Here is a 17,862-nt window from a genome sequence, read left to right as displayed (position 1 = left end):
TGGGGTGGGGGGAGGAGAAATGGGGAGAAAATTTGGAACTCAAAATTTTGTGGAAATGAATGTTGAAAACTTAAATAAATAAATTTAAATACACTATGAAGTGATCTCTTCCTCCTTTAAAATCCAGCATCACTTTATTTGTACCATTCTTATACCTTTTCTCATGTTCTATTCAGTATTATATTTACTTGTGTGTATTTCTTACCTCTACTGGTAGACTATAAGCTTCTTAAGTGTAGGGAATATTTCTTATTTTTTTCTTTCCTTTAATACTCAGCATATAACAGGTATTCAACAAACACTTGTTGAATAAATAAATAAATGAAGTGGGAATCACTGATAATTAAAGATAATAGAGGGTGGTACCTTATACTCAGGCAAGTAGGTTCCCAGGTCAAAGAGGGTTAGAGGAAGCAGTTCATTTAATCAAAGTGAATTGTTCTTCTTACTTTCTCTTGTACCTCCCCTTTAGAACAGGGTGTGTGTGTGTGTTTATCCTTCGTTGCTGAAGATGACCATGCCATCAGAGAAATGATGACATGACTTGCACTTGACTTTGTTTTGAGTGAGGGAAGGCTGAACAGGTCTCCAGCCTCACTTCTCCTCCAGAGCCATGTGAATCCAGTGACCAGATATTCCTCAGGATGATTGGAGATGACCCAGGATGAGTCAACTGGGGTTAAGTGATTTGTCCAAGGTCACACAGCTAATGAGTGTCAAGTGTCTGAGGTGAGATTTGAACTCAGGTCCTCCTGACTCCTGCACTGGTGCTCTATCCACTGCACCACCTAATTGCCCCACAAACCAGACTACTACTTGTTCTCTGAATGTCTATACATTTGCACTGGTTATTTCCCAGGGTATGTTAATGAACAAGCTGCTTTTCTGCAAAACACTATTGGTGATGGGGAGGGAGTGAGGGGAGAAATTCCCCCTCTCCCTCTCTTTCCCCTGCATTCTGAAAGGGGCACAAGGGAAAAGGCTTCTCCTGTAGCTGGCACTTAACTGCCAGGGATGATTCCCTCTCCACTGACAGAGCTTGTCTTAGAGTTAGTCTCAAGCAAGGCCATGAGCAATGTTGTTTTCCTTCTCTTAGTCAGTGGCTGACACTTACTGCCCATATGACCTGGGGCAAGGCAGCTGGTTTCTTGGTGCCTCAGGCAATTCTCTAAGACTATCAATTGCAGAACAGTTGCCTTTTGGCTTTCTTAGAGGTAATTTTCTCACCAGGAATCCCCTATATCAAACATATTACAGTCCTAGGTTATCTTTCCCTCTCATTTGTTTACTAAATATAAAAATCCAACTTGTAAGTCAGGACACCTTAGCTCTAAAACTGATTCTGACATGAAATAGCTATTATGTCCTTGTGCAAATAATGTCACCTCTCTTGGCCTCCATTAATATATTTGTGAAATGAGATTACTGAACTAAATATTCTCTAAGGTCCCTCCCAGGACTGATATTCTATTATTCCCTTTATAATTTACCAAGTTAGTACTTTTCATAGAATTTTTTCTTCTTCTCTCCCTCCTTCCTTCCTCTTTATCTCCCTCTCTCTTCTCCCTCTCTTTTCTCCCTTCCTTCCTTCTTTCTTTTTCTTCCTTTCCTCTCTCCTTCACTAGTTCCCCATCTCTCCTTCTTTTCTTCCTTCCCTCTCTCCCTCCCTTCTCTATTCTCCTTCTCTTCCTCCCTCCCACCTTCCCTTCTTTCTTTCCTAAACCTATTGTAAGGCACAATATTCTAAACTGTGTGGTTTAGAACAATCCAATTTAGCCCTTAGAGAGGTAAATCTGACGTAATCATTAGCATCAGAGAACCATCTTGTCTTTTAAGGTCAGAGGAAATTGACTCAGATTTCAAGGACTCTGTTTTAAAATATTTCATAATTCCTTGAGTTTTGACTTCTTGTAGCCTCCCTTCATTGCCATAGATTAGTCTTCATTTGAAGAATGAGCCAATAAAAAGGTTCCAAGTCTGGGACTATATGTCTTTCAGTTTGGGTCAATTTTGTGGTTGAGAGTATGATACTTTTCCATTCTTCTCTATTTCAGTTTTTTCCCCCTGTTTGCCCTTTTAAAAGGTCTTTCCTGTTTGAAATCTAAGGCAAATCTGGCTGGTTATGGCAGATTCCTAAGTTACAGTACTGAGACTGTCAATTCCATCTCAGTTAATTCCAGCTCAGCAGCATAGAGTTTTTCTCAGCTCTAGATATGTGTGCTAAAACGGTACAATCTCATTCTCTACTGTTGTGATAACCATATCAGCTTTAAAGGCTTATGAAAAAAAAGCTTCTAGGAGTACCTGGTCATCGACTTCATGCCATACTTGAACACTTGGCACCACTGACTTTCAGGGACTTAATATCTAATTTTCTACTAAAACCACAGAACAGTATGTTTCAAATGCTTTCTTATCTTATTTTGGGCATATTGACATTAATAGATTTATTTGTTAGCATGGATGTTACCATAGTTGTCTTCTTGGGCTTATCCTATGTTGAAACAACCTTTTAGATCAACTTCAAAGTATATGGGGCTAAGATTTTACTTTAATGCTCTTTATTTTATCAAGCATTTTGTAAAGCCAGGGACAGCACATAAAGATACTGTGAGATCGCAGATTTTGCACTTGGGATCTCTTGAATTCTAATCATGGTTTAGTCACTTACTTCTGTCCTAGTGGGTAGGTTATTTGACAACTCAGTTTCTTCAGTTTTACAAAAATAGACACAATTCACCTCAATTTTTCTTGAAGTATTTGTGAAGACAAGAAAAGAAAAAAGAAAAATGAGATGATACAAACATAATTTATCATGTCTGCTTGAATGTTTTCCTCTCCTCCCATGTTCTCATTCCCAAATGTATACATGAATATACATGTGGCAGGAGTGGGGTCATGAGAATCATAGAATATCAGGTTGTGGGTACTCCAGCAGTATCTGCAGTCATTCATCTTCATCTAGCGTCATTAATCGTTTAGATTCTCACCTCTTTTTCCTAAGAACAGTAATATATTCCAAGAGGCACAGCAAATAGTAAAAATGTGTTGGAATTTAAATATTTTAATGCCCCCTCTTTCCTTTGAGTAGTGTTGTTATGGTATAAATGAAATGAAGAAAAATACAAGGAAAAGATTAGAAGGAAGTTCAGAAGGGGACAGACAAGTAAGGGAGTGTTGGTACTTTCATATTTAATTTAATATATGCTCAAAGAAAACAAGCTGTATTGTAATGAATACTCATGAATTCTTAAACAATCTTTTTCCCATTATTCCTCATATATGGAATGTTGGTGTAAGGAAGTGGGATTCCTTGGCACCTCCTTCCCACCACTGCTCAGCTGATATAATTACAGAATGTTAAAACACATGATGAGGTTTTAATGTGCTAAAAAGGTGTATCATACTGTGATCCCTTTATGAGGTTCAAATAATATCTCCCTGATTGAGTTGAAAAGAGAATGGGATGGGTTGAGCAAACAAATTAGCCATGCCCTGGAGACGTTAAGCCCTGAACAAATTTTAATAGTAGGGAAGATTGTGTGCTAGTAACTGCTGGTGGAGGAGATGTCCTTGTTGGGGGGTGGGTGGATAAGAACTGAATATCTGTCTCCTCCCCCCATATCACACATCACTTTGAAAAGAAGCTTTTGCAACTGTAGGAGTTACTACATCCATCAGAGAATAAAGAAAAATACTCTAGACAGACACACATAGAGAGAGTTATCATATGCAGAGAGGAAGGAAGCAGATTCAAGGAGTATGACTCCTGCTGGCACAGAAGACGGTCAGATTATGGAGAGGAATGAGCCCTAAAAATTCAGCGAAGCAACCCACCCAACAGAGAAGCTAAAACCACAAAGGTAGCTTTGTGAGTCCTCTGTAAAGAGAGAAGAGCCTTCCAAGCTCTGAAGTACCAGGAGTTGTAAATGGCTTTGCCACATCCTAATTACGTACCTGATGACAATTGTACTATAAACTTGAGACTACTCTCCTTTAGTATGCTGTGTGTATTTGTGGGAGAGCATACTCCAGGTATATGGGAGGAAGATTTTCTAAGTATTGTTCTTGCTATACCATAAACAAAAATGCCTTTGCTAAGAGCTAATTGAATCTTTAGTTGTTGTTTAGTCATTTTTCAGTTGTGTCCCACTCTTTGTGACTCCATTTGGAATTTTCTTGGCAAAGATACTGGAGTGGTTTGCCATTTCCTTCTCCAGCTCATTTAACAGATGAGGGATTAGGACAAACAGGGTTAAGTGACTTGTCCAGGGTTACATAGCTAGTGTAAAAAAAAAAAGAATGTTTCTTATTTCAGGCAGAGCACTCTATTTACTGCACCATCGAGCTACCCAATGCTATTACGTGTCTAAGGCTGGATTTGAACTCAGGTCCTCATGACACAAGAGGGCCAGCACTCTATCCACTGTGCTACCAGGCTTTTATCTGTTAGGTCTACTGGGTTGTTAATAGGAAGCACACCAGTGGGGGCTCCTAAGTTATAGTGTTAGGAGTGTAGACAAAGGGTGTTACCTTTAGAACCTTAGATAGCATCCCCTCTCTACCGGCCCAACCTTAGAGTTTAAGGGCAAATTGGGGAAGCAAGCCATAGGAAGTGGCACATTCATGTTTGTTGATATTTGTAAGATTTATAATTGATAAAAAAGAAAATTGAATAAAAAAAAAAGAAAAGTGCTGCAGTGAAAGCTAGCTTAGCAAGCTTAGCTGGATATTATTCATAAACTTGCTAGCATGTGTGGCAAAAATCCATTCCCAAATTCATATTGTGCGTTATTTTGTAACATCTCTAAAGCCTATGATCTTTTTCTTTGGTCAGAGTTATAAAATGCAAATGTATAAAATGCAAATGTTTTAGATATGTTATCAATTGTACTGAATACGGATGAATTATTGATCTGTTATTCTGTGTATGAATTGGTTGAGACAAAGGTGAAAAGAGGAGAGGAAGGAAAATATCAGAAAGGCAGATGAAAAGCAATAGGAACCATTTAAAAGAAATTTGGAAGGAGCAGAACATGGCATGAATTAATTGAATTTGAAAGGCTTCTGACAGTAGGCAAAAGCAAAAGCTTGAGGGAGAGACAAGGCTGTGTGTGTGTGTGTGTGTGTGTGTGTGTGTGTGTGTGTGTGTGTGTGTGTTGGGGCAGGGGTATTGAAGGGGAGACTTAGGGAACTGGAGTAGGTAACCCTTGGGAATGATGGCCTCTCTAGGATACTAATGAAGACCTGACTGATTGATTTATCCAAGAAATGGCTTACCTACCCTCTGACGACTGGGTAAGATCCAACACGATCAGGAACGCAAATGGACTGGACCAGATCTTAGGGCCATAAAGTCTTAGGAGATCTGAAGGGATCTCAGATACTATCTTGCCCAAGCCCTTCCTTTTACAGATAAGAGTAGAAACAATGGTAGAACTGGGAATGGGAAGAAGCAGAGAATTGAAGAAGAAATTCTGATACTTGCTCACATTTATATAGCATTTTAAAGTTTACAAAGCACTATGAGGTAGGTAATACTAATATTCTTTTCTTAAACCAACACTCAAGGATTTACTTATGCATACTTTTTTTGGGGAACAAGAAGAGAAAACAGCATGAGGCTGTTTGTAGTATGAGGAGCAAATGAGGAAAACACTTCAGAGTTTACAAGCAGTTTCACAACAACCCAGGGAGTCAAGTAGCGCAACTATTATTATCACCATTTCACAGATGCTGAAATTGAGGCACTGAGACATGGATTGATCCTCCCATGGTTGCATGGGAGTATCCAACCCCTAGTTAATCTTCCACAAAGTTCACTTACCTTGATAGTGTACTTTTCAGGGATGTACACATTGACAATGAGGTTGATGCACACATTGCCAAAGCTAGCTCAAGTGTTTGGGAGGCTCCGAAGAAAAGTCTGGGAGAGAAGAGGTATTAGACTGACTACCAAACTGAAGGTTTACAGAGCTGTTGTGCTGACCTCATTGTTGTATGCCTGTAAAACATGGACAGTCTACCAGCGCCATGCCAGGAAACTCATCACTTCCATTTGAACTGTATTAGGAAGATTCTGAGGATCACCTGGCAGGATAAGGTACCAGACACTGAAGTTTTTGCTCTAGCTGAACTGCCAAGCATTCCAACTATGCTTCAGATAGTACAACTCTGATGGGCTGGGCATACTGTTCGAATGCAAAATGTACACTTGCCAAAAAGACTATTTTATGGAGAACTCACATGGTGTCAGGTGATCACATGGTGACCAGAAGAAGCAATACAAAGACACTCTCAAGGTCTCTCTCAAGAACTTTGGATTTGACTGTGCAACATGGAAGACACTGGCACAGGACTGCTCAGCATAGTGTGCCCACATCAGAAAAGGTGCTGTGCTCTTTGAGCAAAGCAGAATTGAAATAGCACAAAGTAAACACAGGATGTGTAAATTTGGGATATCCACCCCAAATATTCACACGGACTATCTGTGCCCAACCTGTGGTAGAGCATTCTGAGCTCTTATTGGTCTGATCAGCCACAGTCGAACACACTGAAATTTCACTTTATCATAGTGATGTCATTTTGGTCCTGTTCAAAGACGGACAGCAACTCCTAATGGAGTCACAGAGCCCATCTGAGTGCCAGCATTCTTATCCCCATTTTTCAGATAAGTAAGTGACTTTCCCAGTCACACAGATAGTCAAGTATTGCAGCTGAGAATTAAACGCTTCAGATTCTATCCTGTTATCTTTTCATTAGACTTGATAAATCGGAGCTAGGGAGGAACAAAACCTAGGCAGGGTTTAGGTGGTAGTGAAGAGGTCAATTATAGCCTTGAAGTAAGGGGTGCACCTAGAGGCCAGTAACCCTCAGGTGGTATAGGAGGGAGTCAGCTGACCTAAGAGAGAATCAAGTTGATGTTATTAAAAGAGAGACACTGTTGTTGACATCATTGTTGTTTAATTGGTGTCCAACTCTTCATGACCCCATTGGGGGTTTTCTTGGCAAAGGTACTGGAGTGGTGTGCCATTTCTTTCCCTGTTTCATTTTACAGATGAGGAAACTGAGGCAAACATAGCAAGTTAGCTTTTGCCCAGTGGGGGAAAAAAAACATTAATGGCCTCTATGACTTCTAATGCTTACTGCCTATGTGACTTTGAGCAGGTCATTTCTGTGGGGACTCTTGTTTCTTCATCTGTAAAATGGGTGAGTTGAACTAGATAATCTTTAAAGTCCCTTCCAGTTCTAGATCTATGATATGATTCTTGCTTAGTTTGTGCTAAAGCTACTAGGAAGGAACATTAGTGGAGTGAGAAAGACTGTGTTCACAGGACACAGTCTAAAGCAGAAAAATCCCAGAGCCCTTTCACAGTGGCAACTGAAAGTTTACCAGCACCAGAAAACATTGTTTGGAGGTTATGGTATGGTTATTGGAGGTTGATAGTATGCCAGTATATGAGAGTAAGAGGTAGGTGAGGAGAATAAGGAAGGAAAGAGACAAAATCTGCAAAGCTATTGAAAGGTGGTGTTCAAATTTCAGGTTTATTGGCTTAAGAATCATTGATCTAGAGTCTCTGATCCCAAATCTAATTTCAACACTTGCCTCTAAGTTCTCAGGTGTAGCTGGCCATCTTCTTACACCTTTCCATCCCCTTTCAGTACCTGATTTGGGCTTGTTCTCCTCAGGAAATTATCAATATTCTGTGTTTTTCCTTAACTCTTTCTCTCTATCAAAACTTGCTGGTGCCTTGTTCCTCCTTGGCCCCCCTCTCCCACTTTTTTTCAGGAACTTTATAGGTAATAGATAGGGGCAGCTAGGTGGTGCAGTGAATAGAGCACCAGTGCAGGAGTCAGGAGGACCTGAGTTTAAATCTCACTTCAGATACTTGACACTCACTAGCTGTGTGACCTTGGGCAAGTCACTTAACCCCAATTGCCTCATCCTGGGTCATCTCCAGTCATCCTGATGAATATCTGGTCACTAGATTCACATGGCTCTGGAGGACAAGTGAGACTTATGACCTGCACAGCCCTCCCTCACTCAAAAAAACAAAACAAAACAAAAACAAAGTCAAGTGCAAGTCATGTCATCATTTCTCTAATGGCATGGTCTTCTTCAGCAACGAAGGATGAACACACAGGTAATAGATAACTAATCGGTGGTGCAATGGCCTGGAGTCAGAAGTCCTGAGTTTTAATTTGTCCTTAGACACTTATTAGCTGTGTGATCCTTACCCTGACTGCCACAGTTTTCTCATCTGTAAAATGACTTGGAGAAGGAAATGGTAAACTACTCTAGTATCTCTGCCAAGAAAACCCCAAATGAGGTCACAAGGAGTCAGGCAGAACTCAAAGCAACAAACTCCAGGTAACAGCAAGCCCCAAAGGAGATAGTATGTGCAAAGAAGTTTGCAAAAGTGAAAATATATGCTCATCATAACTACTGCTACTACTATTAAAATCCAATTAATTACATTATGTTAAGATATTAATGGCTGGGGCAGCTAGGTGCTGCAGTGAATAGAATACCAGTCCTGGAGTCAGGAGAACCCAGGTTCAAATCCTACCTCAGACACTTGACACTTAATAGCTGTGTGACCCTGGGCAAGTCATTTAACCCCAATTTCTGAGAGGGGGTAGAGAGATAGATAGATAGAGAGAGAGAGAGAGAGAGAGAGAGAGAGAGAGAGAGAGAGAGAGAGAGATGAATGATTGATCATCTGCTAGGTTACTACTTGCAGATATTGGAGCTTTAACCTAAAATTGTCTAATTCTGAGTATTTTAAATAATAAGTTATGGTGGAAGGGTTTTTGGTACCAAATCTCACCATCTGGGTTCTTATATATTCTACCTATACACAGGGCTGGCCTTGGCCAGAGAAAGGGAACTTTAATAGGCCCCAGCGAACCCTAACTCACCGCTCCAGTAGGAGCGGAAATTTGAGCATCAACAAATGCTTTTGTCCTCCGATGACCTTGCTCAGTGGCAGTTAATACAGTTCAGTGCTAAGGAGGCTTAACAATGACAGCATTGAATATCCCATCTCAGATGGGGATGAGAGACAGAGATAAGGAGTAAGGAGGGAAAGGAAAAGCTAGGTAGGACTGAAAGTTCTCTGATTCACTTCTCCCTGCAAACCTAGGTAATGGCAGTTTTGTAATGTAACCTTGGCAAGGACAAAGTAAGTTGTGTTGGTATATGTTTATAAGACCCCTGATGAGTCTCTGCTGGCAGCTGTGATTTTCTGTTTTAAAGTAGAAAACAACCATGTGTTGTGGAGGTAGGGGGTGGGGGTTGCCAACTAAGCAGTATCATAAGGAGACAAGGCATTTCTTGAGGTCCCTATGGGACCCAGTGGGAGATCCTGGAGTAATGAACCAGCACAGTTGTTAACTACAACACTGTATTTTAATTAGACAAGGAAATCACTTTCTTCTCAAAATGGAGAAGGGAATGGGAAAGAATTGAGGGTTAAATACATAGAGGTTAATATGGTAGATCTGTTATTAGCCCTATTTGGCAAACGAGTAATTGAAGGTCAAAGATTAAGCCACCAAATTCTTTAGAGAATCATAAAATTGCGGAGTTGGATAGGACCTTAAGGACCATCTCCTTGAATTCATACTTGGTGGGGGTAGTAGGACATCCTTTCTTCTCCTTACTGGGCAAGTGGTTATCTAGCCTTTGCTTTAAGACCTCAAGGGAAGGTGAGCCACTACCTTTAAAATCAACTTATCCCAGTTTTGGATGGTTCTACTTGTTGGAAATCCTTAAAAAAAGGTTTGTATCTAATGCTGAAACTTTTCCCATTGTTCTTAGTTTTAACCTCTTTGGACAAGGAGAACAAGTGTCAGTCCTCTTTAAATACTTGAAGAAAAGGGTAATGTGCCCCTTAAGCCTCTCCTTCAGTTGTTAAATGTTGCCTGAACCTAGTAGCATGACATCAAGACCCTTACCTTCCTGATCACTTTCCTTTGGACACTCAGTAACTTATCAATGTCCTTTCTGATGCTAGGAACTGAACACAATAGTCCAAACTGGTGTGATGAGAGCACTGCAAAACTCTCACCTCTCTATTGCTGGATGCCATACCTCTCTTATCATGGTCTAAGATGGCATTAGCTCTCTTGGCTGCCTTGCCATGTGTCACATAAAGCTCATCTTTTTCAGATGAATTGCTGTTCAGCCTCACCTGTTCTTCTTTGCAGTTGTGAAATTGATTATTTGAACCCATGTCAGACATTACAGTTATATGTACTGAATTTCATCTTGTTAGGTTCCATCGATTGTATGTTAAGACCATTTTGAATCCTGACTCCTCCCTTCTAGAGTGTCAGCTCCCAGCTTCATATCCTCTGCAAATTAGATAAACATGCCTTCTATGCATTTATCCAAATTGTTCATGAAAATGTTAAACAGCACAGAGCCAGCCACAGAATTCTGTGGCCATCCACTGGAGACTTTCTTCTCAAATAATATAGAAATGTCTGCTTAGCTTCCTTGGGTGTGAATTTTCTTAGCTATAAAATGAATGGACTGGTATGGCCTCTGATTATCTCTGCCAGCTATAGATCTATGATCCTATAACTTTACTCTTTGAGACTAGTTGGCCATTCTGGAATCCACTGTATTGTACTAACATTTATTTTCTGGATCTCTCCACACTTTCTTCAGAAAGAGCAGGAGAGAATTTCTCAAATGTTTTGTTGAACTTAGGTAAACTACATCTATAGTATCCCTCTGGTATCCCAATTTGGTGACACTATCAAAAAGGGGAAATAAGGTTAGCCTGGCATAATTTAGTTTTGATGAAGTTACACTGACTCCATGATCACTGCTTCTTTTCTAGATGTTTACTTACCCTCCCTTTAATAGAAAGCCTGAAAATTTTGCCAGGAATCAGAATTAAATTCACTGGTCTATTGATTTCAGACACCTTCCTTTTTAAAAAAAAAAATTATAACAACTTCTCTTCTCCAGTCTTGGGATACCTCTATTAATCTTCACAATTTTTTAAAGATCACAGACAGTGGTTAGTTGCTGACAGTGGCATAACCATCAACTTTTTCAGGATGCAGTTCATCTAGAGCAGGTGACTTGAACTCAGGAAGGCAACCAAGTGTTTAAAATTGAAATCTTTATGAATCTGGAGTACCAATTTCCTGTTAGTCACTCTTCTGTCCTTTCTAATACAAAGAAACTCTGTCTTCTCTTCATCATCCTTTCTTTGGTTCTCTTCTTTTTTTCTAACGTGGCTTTAAAAAATTCTTTTACTTTTCTTAGTTTGCTTCTCTTGTGCTTTCTTAGAGGCTGGTCAAGGAATGAGTCCCCTCTGAGACCGAGTCCATGCAGCATTTGTCTGGATATCTATTTGGGGGTCCTCTGAATGTCCTCCAAATGGAAAGGTGATATTTAAAAGAAGACTGAGATTTAGCCTGAATTCCCAGTCAAAAGCTCTGCAACTATTAGCCCTGGGCTGGGTAGTCCTAAAGAGACTTTTTGTTAAAAAAGTAGGAAGAAAGGGGAAAGGTCAATTGGGGTTAAAGTATGAGTAAACAGGAACTTAAAAAAATTATTTTTTTCTAAACTCCACTTTTCCCCTCTCTTTCTTCCCCAATCCCAAACATCCACTAACTGGAGAAGCACCAGAAGAAAGATACTCAGAAAGTTATCATAGGGCCATAGATTTAGAGCTGAAATGGACCTTGTGGAAAAAAGAAGAATCTTATTACAGTTAGTTTCTTGTGTCTCAAAGGTAACTTTTTTTGTAGCTCTTGTTTAAATTCTTAGTTACCCTCTTATACTTCTCTCCCTTTCTCATTTTCTTCTGTTGTATATGTACCAGCACCAACCCTTCTCATATACGTAGGACATATAAGATGCTTTGTGAACACATTGAATAAATAATAGCTAGTAAATATATAGCCCTTGGAAGTTTGTAAATGCTTTACAAATATTGTCTCATTTAATTCTCCCACAACCCTAGGAGGTAGGTGTAATTATTATCTCCATTTTGCAGATGAGGAAATTGAGGCAGACAGTATAGTTAAGTGACTTCTCCGGGGTTACAGAGTAAGTGTCTAAGGCTGGATTTGAATTTGGATCCATCTCCAGACCCAATGCTCAAGAGTCATCTCACCACCTAGCTACCTCATAATAATAATAAATGTAACTCTGTGCTTTCTCTGTCTCTAAGATATATAAACCTCTCTCTTACTTGCATTCAGGAATATTCCTATACCCTGGACATATTCCCCTTGAGTATGAACACTCTTTAGTACTCACACAGTTTAATATTCGTACCTGACCCAGATGAACTAAATCCTAGGGCACTGAAAAAGTTTAGTATCATACAGACACTTAAAAAGTGGAAGGGACCATTTTTTGAGATTTTTGTTTAATAATGCTGTTTTTAAAGTTATGCAAGAGGTCTTCAGTTCTGATATGGGCATCCTTTAATTAAGAAAGTACAGTTAAAAACTCATTAATTTGTTCCCTTACTTGTTTGGAATTTATGATAATTCAGACAGGTTAGTAAAGCTAACTACTGAGTAAAATCTCTAAAACAAATGACACACCTTATGAATGTTATATTTAGGATTCATTATTATATAACAGGCAGGGGTTTGCTGAAACTAGTTCAAATTGGCCTCTAAGAGCTGGTTGTTAAATTTTCATTGTGAGTATTTACACCTCAGAAACTGACAGAGGCTACACATCAGGGTTTACTGTACTGTTTTGCTGATTGTCTAGACTTAAGAAAGTGGTGGAGAAAATGTTAATAATACAAATTCAACTTAAAAGTATGTTGCACATACTTTTTTCTTGAGAGTCAGTTGTTAAATATTTATCAGTACACAGCTGCAAATAGGTAATATGATATACATGTGCATATACCTATATATTACATATATATATCAGCAATGTACAGGATGGAGGTTAGGAGGAAGAATTGGTATCTGTGTCTATCTTTACAAATCATTCCATGGGCCTATTTGTTAAGTATATTGATGAGATAGGAGTCAGATTTATGGTCAATTTCAACAAATACACATAGAATATGGTAGTAACTGTGATAATAAATTAGGTATGACACTACAGGATGTAGGGTAATTAAAATTCAAAGGAGGAAAGGCTCAGAAATAAGTTTTAGAAAAAGGGTACAATGTGATATAGTTTAATAGCTGCTAGATGAAAGAAGAAAAAGTTGTTGGAAGAAGTTTGTTTTTTGGAATCTTTTGCCTGGAGAGATTTGTGTTTGTTTAGAACACTGTAGTATGACCTCAGCTGTGTGGCTGGGAATCCCCTCTTTTGCTCTCCGAATCAGACAGGGCAGACCACTGGAGTGGAGGGAGGGACCTTGAGACAAATCGTACTGGAATTTTCTCTTTCCTCATTCCCCTTCCTCGCCAGTATTTTACATAGGGTTTTTAAAAAAGAGATGAAGAATAGATAAGAAGGTTAAAATCAGAAAGAGAGCAACATATAGCCATTGGGGGTGCTCAGTGGGAAAAAGGATGGGAAAAATTATGGCTGATTATATGCTACTCAATGTATACGATGTGGTATAATGGAAAGAGGGAGGGGTTTGGAGTAAGAGGGCCTTACATTGAATCCTGGCTCTAGTAGCTTAATACTCTGTGTCCTTGTTGCATAGAGGTATTGGAGTTGGCATGAAGCCACTTTGAGAAAGTTGATGATGAAGAAGAGGGCAGGGGCAGGGGAGGAGCTCACCCTATCTATTATTGTCCTCTTTAAAATTGTTAGGTGCTACTTTGTTATCTCTCTGCTTCTGAAGAACCTTCAATACCCTAAATTTGTCATTCTCTACATTTGCCACTGGTTTAGAGGAGTCAGGTGGAAAAGACCTGATTATTTATCCTTAGTTATGACTCTGGACAGGGCTGGGGAAAGCTCAGCTCTGAAACTCTATTATCATTCTGGCAGCAGATACCACTTACCTACAGGAAGTGTAGGCATTCCAAAACCTAATGGATAAGTATGGGTAAGACTCTTGGGATGATTATCCCTACTCCTAAGCACCAAAGCAAGGTGCCCAGCAAAATGCCCTGTAGCAGGCCTCCCTACCCTCTCCTAAACTAGCTCCCTCTTATCTTTAAGAAGTGAAGGCTGCTGCTGCAGACAGAAACCTGTGGCCTCCCTTTCTTCCAGGCCTGGGCTGGAGCTATTTTGTGATGAAAACTAAAATGTATCAGTAAGATTTTTTTTTTGTCAATAAAGAATTTTATGCAAACATTGAGGCTGCAGGTAAACAACTCTCTCCTTGCTACCCTGAGAAGAAAACTAGCATATACAGATTAAAAGCCCTATATTTTACTTAATAGCCATTAAAAGGCTTGTCATAGCTTCAAAGTTTGTTGTGTAGAAGATTATCAGAGGTGCAGGCAAGATGTTAGATTAGCAGAAGTAGAGTAAGCTCTCTTTACCTCCTAACTCCTACAAACAGATCTAGAAAATGCACCAGATTGAATACTAGTTGGGAAATACAAGTAAAAAAAGTCAGATGGGGCATTTTCCCAGCCTAGATTAGCACAGGGAGGTAGACAGAGACGTCTGTGGATACTGGAGACAGTTTGTGTCATGAAGCTACTTCATAGAATATTCAAAGCAAAAAGACACTAGGGACTAGGGCAAGAAGAGGCCCCAGATCCAGCATTGTGCAGGGTACAGAAATAAGTAGAAACTGGCAACTCTGTTGTACACTATCCAGTTCTGGATTATAGATCCAGTGGTGGATGGAGAGTGTGTCTATGCACATTGTCCCAGTAGCTAGAGCACTGGGTTTGGAGTTAGGGAGATCTGAGTTCAAATCCCAGCTCAGACACTTACTCGTTGTGTAATCTTGAGCAAGTCAATTAACTTTGATTTGGATCAGATTCCTCAACTGTAAAACGGGGATAATAATAGTACCTGCATCCTAGAGTTGTTGTGAGGATCAAATGAGATAATATGTGTGAAGCACTTAGCATAGTGCCTGGCACATAGAAGATACTCTATACATGCTATAAATGTTGTTGTCAACAGCTTTCCAGATTGAGGAGTGGTCACAGGTCCTAGAATATGTACTGGTCAAAAAACAATTTCAGAAGCAAGTAGCAATTGTGTGGCTTGGACTCTAGAAGTGGAATGGGGCTCAGTTTAACCTTCCATCCAAGTCTGAAACTTGCAATGGAACAACCAGGGCAGGGTTCTCAAACAAGAGGGGAATCTGCAGTCCTGTCTCTTTGAATCACCAAAGCTTTCCAGCTAGCTGATAGTGACTAAGTCTAGCAACAAACCACTAAGCATTTCAAATAGGGGGAGCCCATAGGCATGGGACTCAAACCTAAACCTAGGTCAGGAGTGTGTAGAACTCAGATCAGGGAGGCAGGAACTAAACTTTGCCATGGATTAGACCATTTTGAGAGTATTGAAAGTTTACAGTCCCCAGACTGATCTGTTCTTGAGATCCTGGAATAACACAACATTCAATATTCAAAGAAAGGAGTAGTAGAAGCAGCCTGTATATTCCCTCTAGAAGTATGCAGAGTCTGGGCCTAATACCAGGTCCAAAGCCAGGAAGTAGACTGGAAGAAGAAGCAAATAAAAGAATCCCAACATAAAATATTATTATGGTTACAATGATGCTCAAGACACAAACTGAAAAGAACATAATGATTCCAAAATATCTACAGGCAAAACTTCAGAGAAAAACACAGCTTGGACACAAGTTCAACTTGAATGCCTAGAAGAGATGATGAAAGAACTAAAAAGAGAATTTAAAAAATATTTTATAAATGAATTGTGAGAGAGAAGGAAAAGGGAACGAAGGAAATGATAGAAAGAAATGGTAAGGGAATGGACAGTTTGGCACAAGAGGCATAAAGCTTTGTCCAAGTAACAAACTCTGAAAATTAGAATGGACCAATTAGAAGCTAATTACTCTATGATACCATCAGAAATATTAAAACAAAGTCAAAAGGCTGAAAAATGGAAGAAAATGTGAGATATCTCATAGCAAAACCAACTGATCTGGGAAAAAATCAATGAGAGATAATTTAAGAATCATTGGGCCACCTAAAAACCATAACCAGAAAAAGGGGGGGGGGCTACACATCACCTTTCAAGAAATCATAAAAGAAACCTGCTCTTAGATCTAAGGGAAAAGTAGAAATGGAAAGAATTCGTGGTCACTTTCTTACAGAAATCAAATTGAAAACACTTCATAGGCAAAATTCGGTTTCCAGGTCAAAGTAAAAACACTGCAAACAGTCAGAAAGAAAGAATTTAAGTACTGAGGAGTCATGGTCAGAATTTAGCAGCCACAATTTTAAAGGAGCAGAGAGCTTGGAATATGATGTTCAGAAAGCTAAGATATAGGGTTATAGTCAAGAATAACTTATCCAGTAAAACTCCCCTACAGGGGAGAAAATGAAATACAGGACTTCTAAGAATTCCTGATGAGAAGACCAGAGCTACATAGAAACTTAGAATATAAACACAGGAGTCAAGAGAAGTAAAAAAGGTAAACATAAATAAAAAACATGAGTGATAAAACAAATATAAGTGGAGGATTTAGGATTGGTTCTGTAATATCTTGGTGATCTTAAAAAAATGAATAAAAAGGGAAGGGAAGAGGATTACAATGGGGGAGGGGTAAGGAGAGGTAGGCTGGGGAAAATTATCTAACATAATCAGAGTATGTAAGTAGAAGTCTTTACAAACAAAGAGAAAGAGTTTGAGGAGCGGGTGCTACTTGAATCTCACTCTCATTTGAACTGATCAAAGAAGGGGAGAATACACACAATTGGCTACAGAAATAAATTTGATGGAAACAGGAGGGGAAAAGGAAAAAGAAGAGGAAAAAATAAGGAGGGTAGTTTGAGAGAGGAATTAGTCCTGAGCAAAACAAGCTCTAAGGATGTACAAAAATATTTATAGCCCCCTTTTTTGGTGGCAAAGAATTGGAAAATAAGAGGGTGTCTATCACTTATAGAATTGTTGAACAAATTATGGTACATAAAATGTAGTGAAATACTATTATGTTATGAGAAATTATGAAGGGGAAGGTTTCAGAAAAACCTGAGAAGACTTAGGTGAACAAATACAGAGTAAAGTGAGCAGAATCAGAGCAATACATACAGTGATTGTAAAGATAGATATCTTTGAAAGACATAGGAACTTTGCATAGTGTCATGACCAATCACAGTTTCAGAAGCTCAAGATGAAACATGCTACTCACTTGCTAATAGAGAGGTGAAGGAGTGAGTGTAGAATGAGATATCTTTTCTTGGACAAGACCAACATGGAAATTTATTTTATTGGTTATATATGTGTGTGTGTGTGTGTATGTATGTATGTATGTATTTGTAACACAGAAGAAACAATAAGGGCATCAAAGAAGTACAAAACAAAAAAAACTAGCAAGAAATCATCATTTAAATATTCATAAAATTTATTTGTCTTATAATAGGTCAATTTCCTAAAAAGCATTGTTAACTTATATTTTGACTAACACTCTAATTAGAATATAGTAAATGCAATTTAAAATGATCAGGACTGTCTTTCATTATACCCAAGGAACAGGTTACTCAGTGGTATACTGGTAAATATTTAACAACTGGCTCTCTGTATAAAAGAATGTGTATAGGACATACTTTTAAGTTTAATATGAATTATTACCATTTTCTCCCTCACTTTATTAAGTCTAGATCATCACTAAAATGATTAATTGAACACTGACTCATAGTGTTTGCCATTTCTTTTTTAAAAAATTATTAGTTTTCAGTGTTCTACAATCACTTCCATATATCTTAGATTTTCCCCTTCCTCCCCCGCTTCCCCTCTACCTCCCACAC

General features: G+C 39.0%; 1 protein-coding gene across 2 annotated transcripts in view; it reads right to left on the bottom strand.

Moving 5' to 3' along the window:
- The window catches only part of ONECUT1 (one cut homeobox 1), a 53,561-nt gene that overhangs the window by 12,265 nt on the left and 23,434 nt on the right, over positions 1-17,862 (bottom strand). The window lies entirely within an intron of this gene.

The sequence above is a fragment of the Notamacropus eugenii genome, chromosome 1 (genome assembly GCF_028372415.1).
Source record: "Notamacropus eugenii isolate mMacEug1 chromosome 1, mMacEug1.pri_v2, whole genome shotgun sequence".
NCBI classification, from domain to species: domain Eukaryota; kingdom Metazoa; phylum Chordata; class Mammalia; order Diprotodontia; family Macropodidae; genus Notamacropus; species Notamacropus eugenii.
This window is presented reverse-complemented; position numbering and strand designations above follow the sequence as displayed.